Genomic DNA, 15,236 nt, shown 5'->3' with positions numbered 1-15,236 from the left:
TCTGTCATTTCTTGATTTGTTAAATTTTAGCCATTCTGACTGGTGTGAGGTGGTATCTCATTGAGGTTTTGATTTGGATTTCCCTGATGCCGAGCGATGTTGAGCACTTTTTCATGTGTCTGTTGGCCATTTGGTTGTCTTCTTTGGAAAAATGTCTGTTCATGTCTTCTGCCCATTTCTTGATTGGATTATTTGTTCTTTGGGTGTTGAGTTTGATAAGTTCTTTATAGATTTTGGATACTAGCCCTTTATCTGATATGTCATTTGCAAATATTTTCTCCCATTCTGTCGGTTGTCTTTTGGTTTTGTGGACTGTTTCTTTTGCTGTGCAAAAGCTTTTGATCTTGATGAAATCCCAATAGTTCATTTTTGCCCTGGCTTCCCTTGCCTTTGGCGATGTTTCTAGGAAGAAGTTGTTGTGGCTAGGTCGAAGAGGTTGCTGCCTGTGTTCTCCTTTAGGATTTTGATGGACTCCTGTCTCACATTGAGGTCTTTCAACCATTTGGTGTCTATTTTTGTGTGTGGTGTAAGGAAATGGTATAGTTTCATTCTTCTGCATGTGGCTGTCCAATTTTCCCAACACCATTTGTTGAAGAGACTGTCTTTTTTCCACTGGACATTCTTTCCTGCTTTGTTAAAGATGAGTTGACCATAGAGTTGCGGGTCCATTTCTGGACTCTCTGTTTTGTTCCATTGATCTATGTGTCTGTTTTTGTGCCAGTACCATACTGTCTTGATGATGACAGCTTTGTAATAGAGCTGAAGTCCGGAATTGTGATGCCACCAGCTTTGCTTTTCTTTTTCAAGATTCCTCTGGCTATTCGGGGTCTTTTCTGGTTCCATACAAATTTTAGGATTATTTTTTCCATTTCCTTGAAAAAAGTGGATGGTATTTTGATGGGGATTGCATTGAATGTGTAGATTGCTCTAGGTAGCATTGACATCTTCACAATGTTTGTTCTTCCAATCCATGAGCATGGAACGTTTTTCCATTTCTTTGTGTCTTCTTCAATTTCTTTCATGAGTATTCTAGAGTTTTCTCAGTACAGATCCTTTGCCTCTTTGGTTAAATTTATTCCTAGGTATCTTATGGTTTTGGGTGCAATTGTAAATGGGATCAACTCCTTAATTTGTCTCTCTTCTGTCTTGTTGTTGGTGTATAGGAATACCACTGATTGCTGTGCATTGATTTTATATCCTGCTACTTTACTAAATTCCTGTATGAGTTCTAGAAGTTTTGGGGTGGAGTGTTTTGGGTTTTCCACATACAGTATCATATCATCTGCAAAGAGTGAGAGTTTGACTTCCTCTTTGCCGATTTGGATGCCTTTGATTTCTTTTTGTTGTCTGATTGCTGTGGCTAGGACTTCTAATACTAGGTTGAATAGCAGTGGTGAGAGTGGACATCCCTGATGCGTTCCTGACCTTAGGGGGCAAGCTCTCAGCTTTTCCCCATTGAGAATCATATTCGCTGTAGGTTTTTCCTAGATGGCTTTTATGATATTGAGGTATGTGCCCTCTATCCCTATACTCTGAAGAGTTTTGATCAAGAAAGGATGCTGTACTTTGTCAAATGCTTTTTCTGCATCTATTGAGAGGATCATATGATTCTTGTTCTTTCTTTGTTATTATATTGTATCACGTTGATTGATTTTCGGATGTTGAACCAACCTTGCAGCCCAGGGATAAATCCCACTTGGTCATGGTGAATAATCCTTTTAATGTACTGTTGGATCCTATTGGCTAGTATTTTGGTGAGTATTTGTGCATCCATGTTCATCAAGGAAATTGGTCTGTAATTCTCCTTTTTGATGGGGTCTTTGTCGGGTTTGGGGATCAAGGTAATGGTGGCCTCATAAAATGAGTTTGGAAGTTTTCCTTCCATTTCTATTTTTTGGAACAGTTTCAGAAGAATAGGTATTAATTCTCCTTTAAATGTTTGACAGAATTCCCCTGGGAAGCCATCTGGCCCTGGGCTTTTGTTTGTTGGGAGATTTTTGATGACTGCTTCAATTTCCTTAGTGGTTATAGGTCTGTTCCGGTTTTCTATTTCTTTCTGGTTCAATTTTGGTAGTTGATACATCTCTAGGAATGCACCCATTTCTTCCAGGTTATCTAATTTGCTGGCATAGAGTTGCTTATAATATGTTCTTATAATTGTTTGTATTTCTTTGGTGTTGGTTGTGATCTCTCCTCTTTCATTCATGATTTTGTTGATTTGGGTCATTTCTCCTTTCTTTTTGATCAGTCTGGCCAGGGGTTTATCAATCTTGTTAATTCTTTTAAGAACCAGCTCCTAATTTTGTTGATCTGTTCTACTGTTCTTTTGGTTTCTATTCCATTGATTTCTGCTCTGATCTTCATTATTTCTCTTCTCCTGCTGGGTTTAGGCTTTATTTGCTGCTTTTCTCTAGCTCCTTTAGGTGTAGGGTTAGGTTTTGTATTTGAGACCTTTCTTGTTTCTTGAGAAAGGCTTGTATTGCTATATACTTTCCTCTTAGGACTGCCTTTGCTGTATCCCAAAGATTTTGAACGGTTGTGTTTTCATTTTCATTGGTTTCCATGAATTTTTTTAATTCGTCTTTAATTTCCTCGTTGACCCATTCATTCTTTAGTAGGATGCTCTTTAGCCTCCATGTATTTGAATTCTTTTCAACTTTCCTCTTGTGATCGAGTTCTAGTTTCAAAGCACTGTGATCTGAAAATATATAGGGAATAATCCCAATCTTTTGGTACCAGTTGAGACCTGATTTGTGACCTAAGATGTGATCTATTCTGGAGAATGTCCCGTGGGCACTAGAGAAGAATGTGTATTCCATTGCTTTGGGATGGAATGTTCTGAATATGTCTATGAAGTCCATTTGGTCCAGTGTATCATTTAAAGTCTTTATTTCCTTGTGATCTTTTGCTTAGATGATCTGTCCATTCGGTCAGGGGGGTGTTAAAGTCCCCCACTATTATTGCATTGCTGTCAATGTTTTCCTTGCTTTTGTTATTAATTGCCTTATATAATTGGCTGCTCCCATGTTAGGGGCATAGATATTTACAATTGTTAGATCTTCTTGTTTGATAGACCCTTTAAGTAGGATATAGTGTCCTTCCTCATCTCTTAATACAGTCTTTGGTTTAAAATCTAATTTGTCTGATATAAGGATTGCCATCCCAGCGTTTTTGGTGTCCATTAGCATGGTAAATGGTTTTCCACTCCCTCACTTTCAATGTGGGGGTGTGTTTGGTTCTAAAATGAGTCTCTTGCAGACAGCATATCGATGGGTATTGTTTTTTAATCCTATCTGATAGCCTGTGTCTTTTGATTGGGGCATTTAGCCCATTTACATTCAGCGTAACTATTGAAAGATATGCATTTAGTGCCAATGCATAGCCTGTAAGGTGACTGTTACTGTATATTGTCTGTGTTCCTTTCTGGTCTATGCTGCTTTTAGGCTCTCTCTTTGCTCAGAGGACCCCCTTCAATATTTCTTGTAGGGCTGGTTTCGTGTTTGCAAATTCCTTTAGTTTTTGTTTGTCCTAGAAGCTTTTTATCTCTCCTTCAATTTTCAATGACAGCCTAGCTGGCTTTAGTATTCTTGGCTGCATATTTTTCTCGTTTAGTGCTCTGAAGATATTATGCCAGTCCTTTCTGGCCTGCCAGGTCTCTGTGGATAGGTCTGTTGCCAGTCTAATGTTTCTACCATTATAGGTTACATATCTCTTTTCCCGAGCTGCTTTCAAGATTTTCTCTTTGTCTCTGAGACTCGTAAGTTTTACTATTAGATGTCGGGGTGTTGACCTATTTTTATTGATTTTGAGAGGGGTTCTCTGTGCCTCCTGGATTTTGTAGCATTGTTCTATTTCTTAACCTATTGGTGGTTACACTGATATTTTCACTCTGTTATAATTCATCAAATTGTACACATACTACTTGGGCTTTTTCTGTAGGCAATATATATTTTAATAAAAATATTTTAAAATGTACCTATATAAATACAAATTTAGACAGTATAAAAAACAGATTATTTGAAAAAAAATTATTAGGTATAGAATCTTATGAGTAAACTAGTTCCTAACTGGCAAAATGTTAACATTGCTAGCACTGGCTGAATTTAAATCATCTGTACTTCCCTGTCATCAGAGGTATGAATATTATTCCACTAAGAAGGAAGATTACTCATACCCCACTTCTCTATCCCCTGAAGATTATTGTATTATCATTACTATATGCATATTTATAACATTCATATTCCATTTTTAATCACAGTGTTTATGGTTGTTAGCTCTTGTTTCATATGAAAATGATTCAATGCTAATAATCCATCTCTTTATTGTGGCTTTGCCAGTCAACTTTCAGGTTGTATGGCATTTATTCTCAACAGGTATTTTTCAAGAAGTATATTCATAGATGCTGCCAGTTCTTAATTATTGAATGTTTAAGAGTATTGTGTTTCTTGATTTGATTTTTGAATAGCAACATGCTGGGTATGACTTCCATTAGAATTTTAGGTATCTATTTATTATCTCATTCTCATCTTTGAATATGGCAGTGAAAAAATATAAGGCCAACCTAATATTTTGTTCAGATGTCCATATAATTACTTTTTTATCCTTAAAGTCCAGTAGCTGTACTAAGTTATCTCTGATGTTCATTATTCTGTGTCACTGAAACTTTTATTCTTTCTTCATCTATATCAGGGAAGTTTTGCTCTATGCATTTAAAACATACTTATCTTTCTTTTGTTCTAGAATACCAGATGTCAGTTATGCTTTGTCTATAGCACTATTTTTTTCTCTTAACTTTTTCAGCATTATGTTCTTTCCCATTCTATTTTGTTTGAATTTCTCAAGCCTATCCTACAGATCTGTTTCCAATGTTATATAATCTCTTTTTTATTGCTTTTGATGCATTATTCTTTTCTATAATAATTAAATTTTTATCTCTGTTTCTTTTATAAGAGCTTGCTAACTCATAAAAAATTTATTGAGCAACACATCATATGTAAAATAACAGTATAACATATAAATGCACAATATAAGTAATAATAATAATAAAAACAACCAAGTATCAATCATCTCACTTGAAAAATAGAACCAAACAAACCTTTGGAGAACCTTGTGCACCTCCCCTTTCTCATTCCTCCTATTAGATAACCTAATTCATTCTCTTGCTTTTGAATTTTAAATTTCAATGTTTTGAAATGCATCAATTTATTTATGATTTATGCATTTTAGGATCTTACTTTAGGGCCTCTCTTTTACTCCAAGGTCAATTAATACAGTGAACAAATATTATAATCTGCAGAATATCCAGAAGATTATGTTGTCTTCAGTCTTTATTGGGACAGACAGCTGTAGTCAGTGAGGCAAGATGCAGCCCTGCAGCAAGACAATGAATATATGCTGTTGTCTATTTCAAGAGAATACGAACTTCTGATTCTCTTTCTGGTTAAATTGAAAACAATGAATTTACCATGTTAATAGCCATGCATGAATTTCAGAGTCTGTTGATCTGCTGAGACATTATGCCTGTACAACATCTGTGATAATGTATCCAACTTTGTTAAGTTTCTGGTAGTCCAACATTATCCACTATATACATGCTGCTTTTTCAGGGGCTGGACTAGTGAATCACATGGGAATATTGTTTATTTAATATAACATGCAACAATAAGAAAGCAATATATGTTATATAACATACATAATACAGTATATAGACAGTATAAGCTATCTGCCTAAAATTTATAGAAATATAAATATATGCTGATATAGTCTAAATAAATGTACATTTCTCATTTTTATTTTTTAAGTAAAAACATTGTCAGCTCTTTTGAAATATAACTGACATATAACATTGTGTAAGTTTAAGGCAAACAATGTGTCGATTTGATATACTTTTATTTTAACATGATAACCAGCATGGTGTTAGCTAATACCTCTATCATGTCACATAATTACATTTCTTTTTTCCCATGAGAATACTTAAAAACTACTCGCTTAACAACTTTTAAATATTTAATGCATTATTGGTAAGTATAACCAAAACATTGTGCCTTAGATAACCAGAACTCTTTCATCTTCTAAATGGAAGTCTGTACCCTTTAACCAACATTTCCTCATTTCCCCAATCCCCTAATACCTAGCAATCACCATTCTATTCTCTGTTTTTATGAGTTTGGCTTTTTTAGATTCCACATATAAGTGAGATTATGCAGTATTTGTCTTTTTCTGTATGACTTATTTCACTTAGCATAATGCCTTCAGGGTCTATCCATGTTGCTGCAAGTGGAGAAGTTCATTTCTTATTGCTGAATAATATTGCATATATACATAATCTCTATTCATTCCATTCATCTATTGATGGACACTTAGGTTGTTTCCAAGCCTTGGCTATAGTGAATAATGCTGCAAAAAAAACCATGGGAGTGCAAAGCTGCACTCCAGCTTTGTTCTTCTTTCTCATGATTCCTTTGGTTATAAAGGGTCTTTTGTGGCTCCATACAAATTTTAGGATTTCTTTTTCTATTTCTGTCAAGATGGCATTGGAATTTTGATAGGGATTGCATTCAATCTATAGATGGCTTTGAGTAGTATAGGTATTTTTAACAATATAATTTCTTACGATTCATGAACATGGAATTTTCTTCCATTTGTGTCCTCAGCTTCTTTAATCAAAATATTATAGTTTTCAGTGTTCAGGTATTTCACCTCTTTGATTAAATGTATTCCTAAGTATATCATTGCTTTTGATGCTACTGTGAATAGATTTTTTCTTTTATTTCTATTAGATGTTTTATTGTCAGTGTATAGAAACACAAGTGCTTTCTGTATGTTGACTTTGTATCCTGTACATTACTGAATGTATTGAGTTCTAACAGTTTTTTAGTGGAGTAATTAGAATTTTCTTCATATAAGATAATATCTGGAAACAAAGACAATTTCACTTCTTCCTTTCCAATTTTAATGCTTTTTATTTCTTTGTCTTATCTGATTGCTCTGGTTAGGACTTCTAGTACTATGTTAAATTAGAGTGGTGAGAGTAGGCACTTTTGTCTTGTTCCTGATCTTAGAGGAAAAAACTTTCAACCTTTCACCATTGCATATGATGTTAGGTATGGGCTAGTCATATGTGGTCCTTATAATGTTGAGGTATATTCCTTCTATACCCAATTCATTGAGGGGTTCTATCATGAATGAATATAGAATTTTGTCAGATGCTTTTTCTGCATCTATTGAGATGATCATCTGATTTTTATCCTTCATTTTGTCAATATGGAATATCACATTTATTGATTTGTATATGTTGAGCTATCTTCATATCCCTGGAATAAACCCCACTTGATCATGGTGTATAATCCTTTTAATGTAATGTTAAATTCAGTTTGCTAATATTTTACTGAGAACGTTTGCATCTCTATTTATCAGAGATATATGTCTGTAGGTTTCTTGCAGTGTTCTTATTGACTTTGATATCAGAATAATTCCAGTTTTAAAATAAATTTGAAAGTGTTCCCTCTTGTTAAATTTTTAGAAAGACTTAGAGAAAATTTGGTGTTAATTCTTTAAATGTTTGGTAGAATTCACCAGTGAAACCACCTAGTCCCAGATTTTTTTGTTGTTGTTGGGAGATTTCTGATTGCTGATTAAGTCTCCTTACTAGTAACTGGTCCATTCATATTTTTTGTTTATAATTCAGTCTTAATAAGCTGTATGTTTCTAGAAATTTATCTATTTCTTCTAGGTTATCCAATTTGTCATGTAATTATAGTAGTCTCTTATGACCTTGTGTATTTCTTTGGTATTATTTTTAATGTCTCCTTTTTCATTTATGATTTAGAATGTTCCCTTTTTTTCTTTAGTCTAGATACAAGTTTATCAATTCTGTTTTTATTTTTTTTTAATTAGCTCTTAGAGGCGCCTGGGTGGCTCAGTCAATTAAGCTGTCGACTCTTGATTTCAGCTCAGGTCATGATCTCAGGGCCATGGGATTGAGCCCTGCATTGGGCTCCACACATAGTGGGGAGACTGCTTTAGGATTCTCTCTCTGCCTCTGCTCCCCCCCAACACACACACACACTCTCTTTCTCTAAAGTGAATGAATAAATCTTTTTTAAAAATAGCTCTTAGTTTTATTCTTCTCTTCTTTTGTTTTTCTGGCTTCTTTTTCATTTATTTCAGTTCTGATATTTGTTATTTCCTTCCTTCTGCTAACTTTGGGATGATACTATTCTTTCTTGGTCCATTGGTACTTAGTGCTGTATTTGACAACTCCCACACAGACATTATTTGTGGATGAATGCTAAATTTGTTGTTGGATGGGCAGAAAAGGAGAGACGTCTTATGTTGCTATGATGCTAATGCAGTAACCTAAATTTATATTGCTAAGGTACTTAGATTTAAGTACTTTGCATTAAAGACATAAAATAAATCAGGACAGACGTACGAATAGGGAACATTTCTTTAACTCAGAACTACTCATTTTTTTTTCATATGTTATCTTTTCTGAAATCTGGAAGTGTACATGGAATATGTGACTATTTTTCTTCACATAAAACTGCTACAAAGTTGTTGGTGCATCTTACATGTTGCTAATATAACTAGAAGTATAAAAACTTTTGTCATATTTCTGTTGGCATAAAAGTTTTATTGAAAGTATTTTGTTAAATAATATGTTGCAAAATTAATTCAGGTTTTCCATAACTAGGTCCATTTTGGTTTACATATGAATATATTGCCACTGAATTAATAGTATTGCAGATTTATATTTAAATAACCTAGTATGCTTGTGATATAAAAGTGACAAGGTGAAAGTTACATAACCTTGAAATTAAAGAATTGTACATTTTAGGAAAAGTAGAAAAATATGTAGTAGTTAATTTGCTTATTTGAATTTGATTCTTTTTTTAAAGATTTTATTTATTTATTTGACAGAGAGAGACAAAGCGAGAGAAGGAACACAAGCACGGGGAGTGGGAGAGGGAGAAACAGGCTTCCCGCTGAGCAGGGAGCCTGATGCGGGGCTCAATCCCAGGACCCTGGAATCATGACCTGAGCTGAAGGCAGACACTTAATGACTGAGCCACCCAGGTGCCCTTGAATTTGATTCTTTTAAAGTTTCACTTATAATAAAGTTTGCCTTTTAAAAGCTATGTATTTAAAATGGAATTTCCACTGAAAATGTCCTAAGAGATCCACATTCAACTCTTAAAATATTTTAATAAATGAGAAGCAAAGAAATATGGTAATTGATTTTAACAGTAACCCCAAACTTATTTTACCCTTTAAAGAACATTATGTTTTTTAGTACTGCTTGTTCATTCCTATTTTTTTTAGTATGCTATAAACAATTATGACACAGAATTGCATAAATTATTCCCAAGATATTTCTCATATGTTCATTTTTCTCATTTCAACATCACTCTCTAAAAAGTAGTTTAATTATTTTATGACTAACAATCAGTATCAGTTTGGGTTATAAAAGGAAATTATTTTAAGCACATATAGGATAGCTTTTACAGGCATAAGTTTTACATCTATCAATATATGAAATATATGCAATTCTTGCATATAAGGCACTATTCTAAGCACTTACGATAACTCACTAAATCATTCCAACAACTCAATGAGTTTGACACTATTAATATCGCCATTTTACAGTTAAGGAAACTGGCATACTATGCTTTAGAACTTGCTCATGGTCTCAACACTTTGAACATTGGCAGTTGGTCTGCAGATTGCCTGTTCTTTTCCACTATATATAACTACTTCTCACAAGACAGCTCACATTTGTATCATGGTAAAAAATAGAAATTATGTATAGAATTATCAAGTGATGACACTTTTCAAGCATACTATTTGCAATATATGAAGCTATGATGCTACTGGGATGGAAAGCAAATACTGAATTTGGAAGTACTTTGTATTAGAAGATGGAAAGTGTTAGAAGATACAGTGAAAAGTTAAAGTTAATCAAAGAAGTAGTGACAGAGCTTCAGTTTTCCAGAAAAATTAGTAAAAGAGCTTAAAATAACATAAATACCGAGAGATGCTACTACAAAATTAAGTTATTCCGTAATAAAATAGAATAAGACAGATAAAATTCTATAGGCTTTAAAGCAATTTCAGAAGTATTTGTTATATTTTAGGAACTTAGACTTGTTTTCTGAATAGTTGTTAAAATTATTTAAAAAATGTAAACAAAATAAAAAATTTAGTGTTCAATTTTTTACTGTGATGCTTACTGTAATGACTCATTATGACATCTGTTGATGAACTAATTTAGTATTTTAAGAACTTTGTCTCCATATGTCTAAAGGTGTTTTTGCTCCTGAATTTAAAACTTATTTAGACATTTCAAATGATCCACTTTGGCTCTTTTAGCCAAGGATGGTATATATAACATGCGTTTGTACTATAGAATACTAAATACTTCAGCAAGGTTTTATAACATACAACTTTGAAAACCAGTGGTTAGATGCAAAAACTGATATATTTAATTAATCCTCTAATTATCTCCTCTGTTCCAAACACAAAGCAGTAACCAATAATATATTCAAAGTTGAGTTCAAAGTCCAAAAGTACTTACTGGATTGGAAATATCAAAGAATGGGTGAAGCTAAAGCCCTGGGTCTTCCAGAAGGGGGCAATGCAGTCTGGTATAAACACTAGAATAGAGTTTAAGAGGGGTCAGTTAGAAAGCAGTATTGGAAAAATCACCCAGAAACAAGTATAAAACAAGAGAAACAAAAGTAAAAGAAAAACCACACAAAAAAAGAAAAAGAAAAACAACCTAGAAAGAAAACATTATGGATGCAGAGTGAGGCTTCTACATTCCTGAAGCCAGAAATTCGTTAAGAGCAGAATGGAGCAGCTATCAGAGCAATTTTCCAGAGCAAAAGTGTACTCCAAGTACTCCACAGAATTTTTAAAATAAATAAATGCATAGACATATGGTGGTAAAGTTGTAGAACATTAGAATAAAGAGAAAAATCCTAAAAGGCACCAGAGAGAAGCAACCTATTATCAACCATGGCATGACCAATTAAATCAAGAGGCATCAGCAACAATAAATGCTAAAAGACAGTGGAATAATAAATTGAAAGTGCTGAAGGAAAGTAACTGTAAACCTAGAATTTTATACACAGATAAATTATTATTCGTGACTAAATGACAAATAAAGCAGTTTCATGCTAACAATTACCAGAAGAATTTACCACCCACACAGATTCTTATTAAAAGAACTATCAAATATATACTTCAACAAGAAGAAAACCAAACAAAGAAGGAAGCTGTAGGACTCAAGAAACAAATGTGAGTTCCAAAATTTACTAAATGCCAGGAAATTTCATTAACTATTCACTATAAATATTAAGTAAAAACTTATACTTTAAAATAAGGATCTAAAGGTAATAGCCCATGCAGTAATGGCAAATTCAGAGAGGTATCTTCATTTAGTAATGAAAGTATTGCATCTTTTCAAGTTTGGAAGGAGAGTATATTGAATACCTTTGACATTTTGAAGACAAAAAATGCAAGAATAGAAGTATTCAACACCATTTATAACTTTAAACCAGAAGAGGTGTAATTAAAGAAGTATATTTTTTAAGTTAACAATAGAATAGAAATCAGGACGAAAAAGAGATTTTTTTTAAAGATTTTATTTATTTATTTGAGAGAGAGAGAATGAGAGATAGAGAGCACGAGAGGGAAGAGGGTCAGAGGGAGAAGCAGACTCCCCGCTGAGCAGGGAGCCCAATGTGGGACTCGATCCCGGGACTCCTGAGCCGAAGGCAGTCGCTTAATCAACTGAGCCACCCAGGTGCCCAAAAAAGAGATTCAAAGTAAAAATTAAAAAATGGTAAATAAAAAATTATATGACTAAGTCCAAATATTTCAGAAATCACAACTATAAAATTTATGCACAAAAAAGACACATTTTAATTTTAAAATCCCCTTTATGATACTGAAATGAGTAACCAAAACCAAAATTAGTGAGAAAGATTGAAAACAAATTGCAGAAAAAGAAAACACAGAACATAGGGAATTTTTGCAATTATCTGAGGGCAAGGAATGTTTTTATAATTGTAGCTCAAAACCCAGAAATCATAAAGGAAAAGAGTGACAAAGTCAAGTGGATAAAAAATTTAAATATCTGCATATCAAAAAATATAGTCAAAAGAAAAATGAAAATTGGAGAAAAATAATTGCAACTCATACCACGGAAAAATGTTTAATATTCTTGATATATTAGAAGATGCCATTATGTATAAATATGCTTATATTATTAATTCATAAGATATGCATATCTTACAGAAACACATACCTGTACAGGCAGATATCTATAATATGATTTTGTAGTACTATTTATAATAGTGAAGATTAAGTGTGCAAAATGTCCATAAACAGGAGCATTGATACATTGTTATATTTTGATACAAAGCAAAATTATGAAGTGGTTAAATTAATTTGGGCTTCGAAATTATCATACATATTTCCCTACATATTTTTGTACTCATAATCATTACATAGTGTTTGAATTGCATATAAATTGTACCATCCTTTTCTAAACTGCTTTCTTTCCTTACCAAAAGGGTTTTTACAGACTTGCCTATATTGTTTCATGTAGCTCAAGTTTATTCATGTTTACTACTCTTGAATATCTTATTAGAATTGGATCACAAACAATCCTCATTTTCCTAGACTTGGCCACAAATGACTTATAAACTAAACTAAACATTTAGAGTATATGTTTTAGAATTTCCTTCAGGATCATCTCCTTTTGAGTAAAAATGAAGCCAATTTTCATGATCCCTTTGGGCCTCCAGAAATTTGTACCAGCACTATTAACCAGATGTGTTTCCCAAAATATGGAGTCACACAAGCAAGCCTTTGTCTCCTTCCCCATCCCTTGTTCCAATGTGCAATCTGAAATGTGAGATGAAAATTCCCTCAGCTATGGGGGGCTTCCATCCAGCCTCTAATCTCCTGATTCTGACATCTACATTCTGCACTCCAAAAGCAGACAGCCATCCTAATATACCACACCTGAAGGTATTCCAGATACATCAACAGTTCAAAGACATGGTGAGCTCAGGATAGATGCTAAGGAGGGACTAAAGAAATGAGAAGGTATGTTATGTTTCTATTCTTCAACCCAGAATGCAGAATTAGGTTGAAAATTCTTTTGAGATATAATATTTCTAATTCCATTATTGATACCTTGAGTAATATTTAATAGCAATTTGTGTCATTTGATGAATTTTGTTTTAAATCAGGGTGAATTCTTTTTTTTAGTTTTTATTTAAATTCCATTTAGTTAATATACAGTGTAATATTTGAAATTGTATTTTTATTATAAAATTCTTTATTACCTAACAAAGTGCTACTTTGGCCAAACATAAATAGTTGCCCAACGATAGAATTTCCAGAACATTATATATATATATATATATATGTGTGTGTGTGTGTGTGTGTGTGTATTTCATACATATATTTATATTTGTATATTTATACATTTATATTTCAATATAGAGTGCTTCACAGCCCAAAATAAGATTTGGGGCTCTCCTTTTTAATCATTGGAATGGGAGGCTGTTTTATGAAATTTTAAAGAAAAGAATCATCACTTTATTAAAAGATGGTTTTCTTTGTAGTAACAGATTGCTATGCATTGCCTCTTCCTATTAGTTTTCTTTAATTTTTCATGTCTGAGGATAGGATATGTTTAACAAAACCAGAGCAGTTTAAGTGCAAAGGGCTCCCACAACACTATACACACACTGGTTGCCCCTATCAAATAAGGGTAGGAATTTAAATATATCCTCAAGGATCCCTCTTCATCTGCCTATAAAAATATGGCCAAAGGTATTCATTGGTGTTTATTATATATGAGTACTTAAGTATCACAATAATGTAATCAGAGGGACTGTTTAGGCATTGGACTTTTATGGGGAAAACACACTTATTTAAATTCACTTTTCATATAAGCTCATTTCACATAAAACCTTAAAGCTTTTTACAACAAAACACACTTTTAAAAATGTCATTCCCAAGTAATTATTATTGTTTTTAGAAAGTTTGATTTCTATCAGGGAAACTATTTTTTTTAGTTAATAAATGAGGTAAATGTATACTAATATGTGCCCACTAAGATTAGACAACATACATTGCAAAGAGCCTCTTATGTCCATTTACTTTTTAATGTGCTTTATTCAGAGAAAACTTCCACAGTGTGTGAGGACACTTTTTCCATTACTAGTGCTAACGACTGTCAATCTTCAATTTTTGGCAATCTGACCAGTAAAATGTAATATCTCAAAGTATTTTACTTGGCATTTCTTTGGTGATATTTACTCTTTACATATGTCTATTGGAAGAAATTATTTCTCCTGAAATGTGTCTATTAATATTGCTGGTTTTTTTGTTTTATATTCTTACTAATATATAGGGACTCCTTGTATGTAAGGAGTATATATATAAGGTTTACAGACCTTCACCCCAATTTTCTTCTACTAATAGCTGCAATATATATATTTTTTACTTATTATTTATCTTATCTATTCATCTATGGCTGGTTCTGATTTGTATCCCTTTGCTAAAATTAAACTGTAAATATGAATCTATTGTTTTCCCTGAGTTTTGTGAATCATTCTAGCAAACTATTAAACCTGAGAGGGTCCTGGGAACAAAGAAATTTGAAGCTGGCTTTTTGGAAGGGAGGGTGGCCTGGGGACTCCTGATGTTGCAGCCGGTGTCTGAAGTGAGGGCAGTCTTGTGGAGATAGGACCCTGTGAAGTTTGGTCTAACTCTAGGTAGTTGATGTCAAAAGTCAATGTGGTTGCAAACAAAGTACAGGGACTTTTTATGCATACTTCGCCCAGTGTACCACAATGACATCTTGCATTGTAGTATAGTACTATCCACACCAGGAAATTAACATTGGTATAATCCACAAAGCTGATTCAGATTTAATCTGTTTTACAAGGACATAATTGTATATATGTGTATTTAATTGTATGCATTTTATCACATATGTAACTTTGTGTAAACACCACCACAATCAAGATATCAAACTGTTCCATCACCACAAGCCTCCCTCATACTATTCCTTTATGTTCCTTCTCACTCCCCTCTCATTCCCTAAACCTAGGCAGTGAGTAATCTGTTCATCATCTCTATAGATGTGCTATTTCAAGAACGTTATGAAATGGAAACATACAGTATATAAATTTTGAGATGGACTTCTT

The sequence above is a fragment of the Zalophus californianus genome, chromosome 14, assembly GCF_009762305.2.
Source record: "Zalophus californianus isolate mZalCal1 chromosome 14, mZalCal1.pri.v2, whole genome shotgun sequence".
Taxonomy (NCBI): domain Eukaryota; kingdom Metazoa; phylum Chordata; class Mammalia; order Carnivora; family Otariidae; genus Zalophus; species Zalophus californianus.
This window is presented reverse-complemented; position numbering follows the sequence as displayed.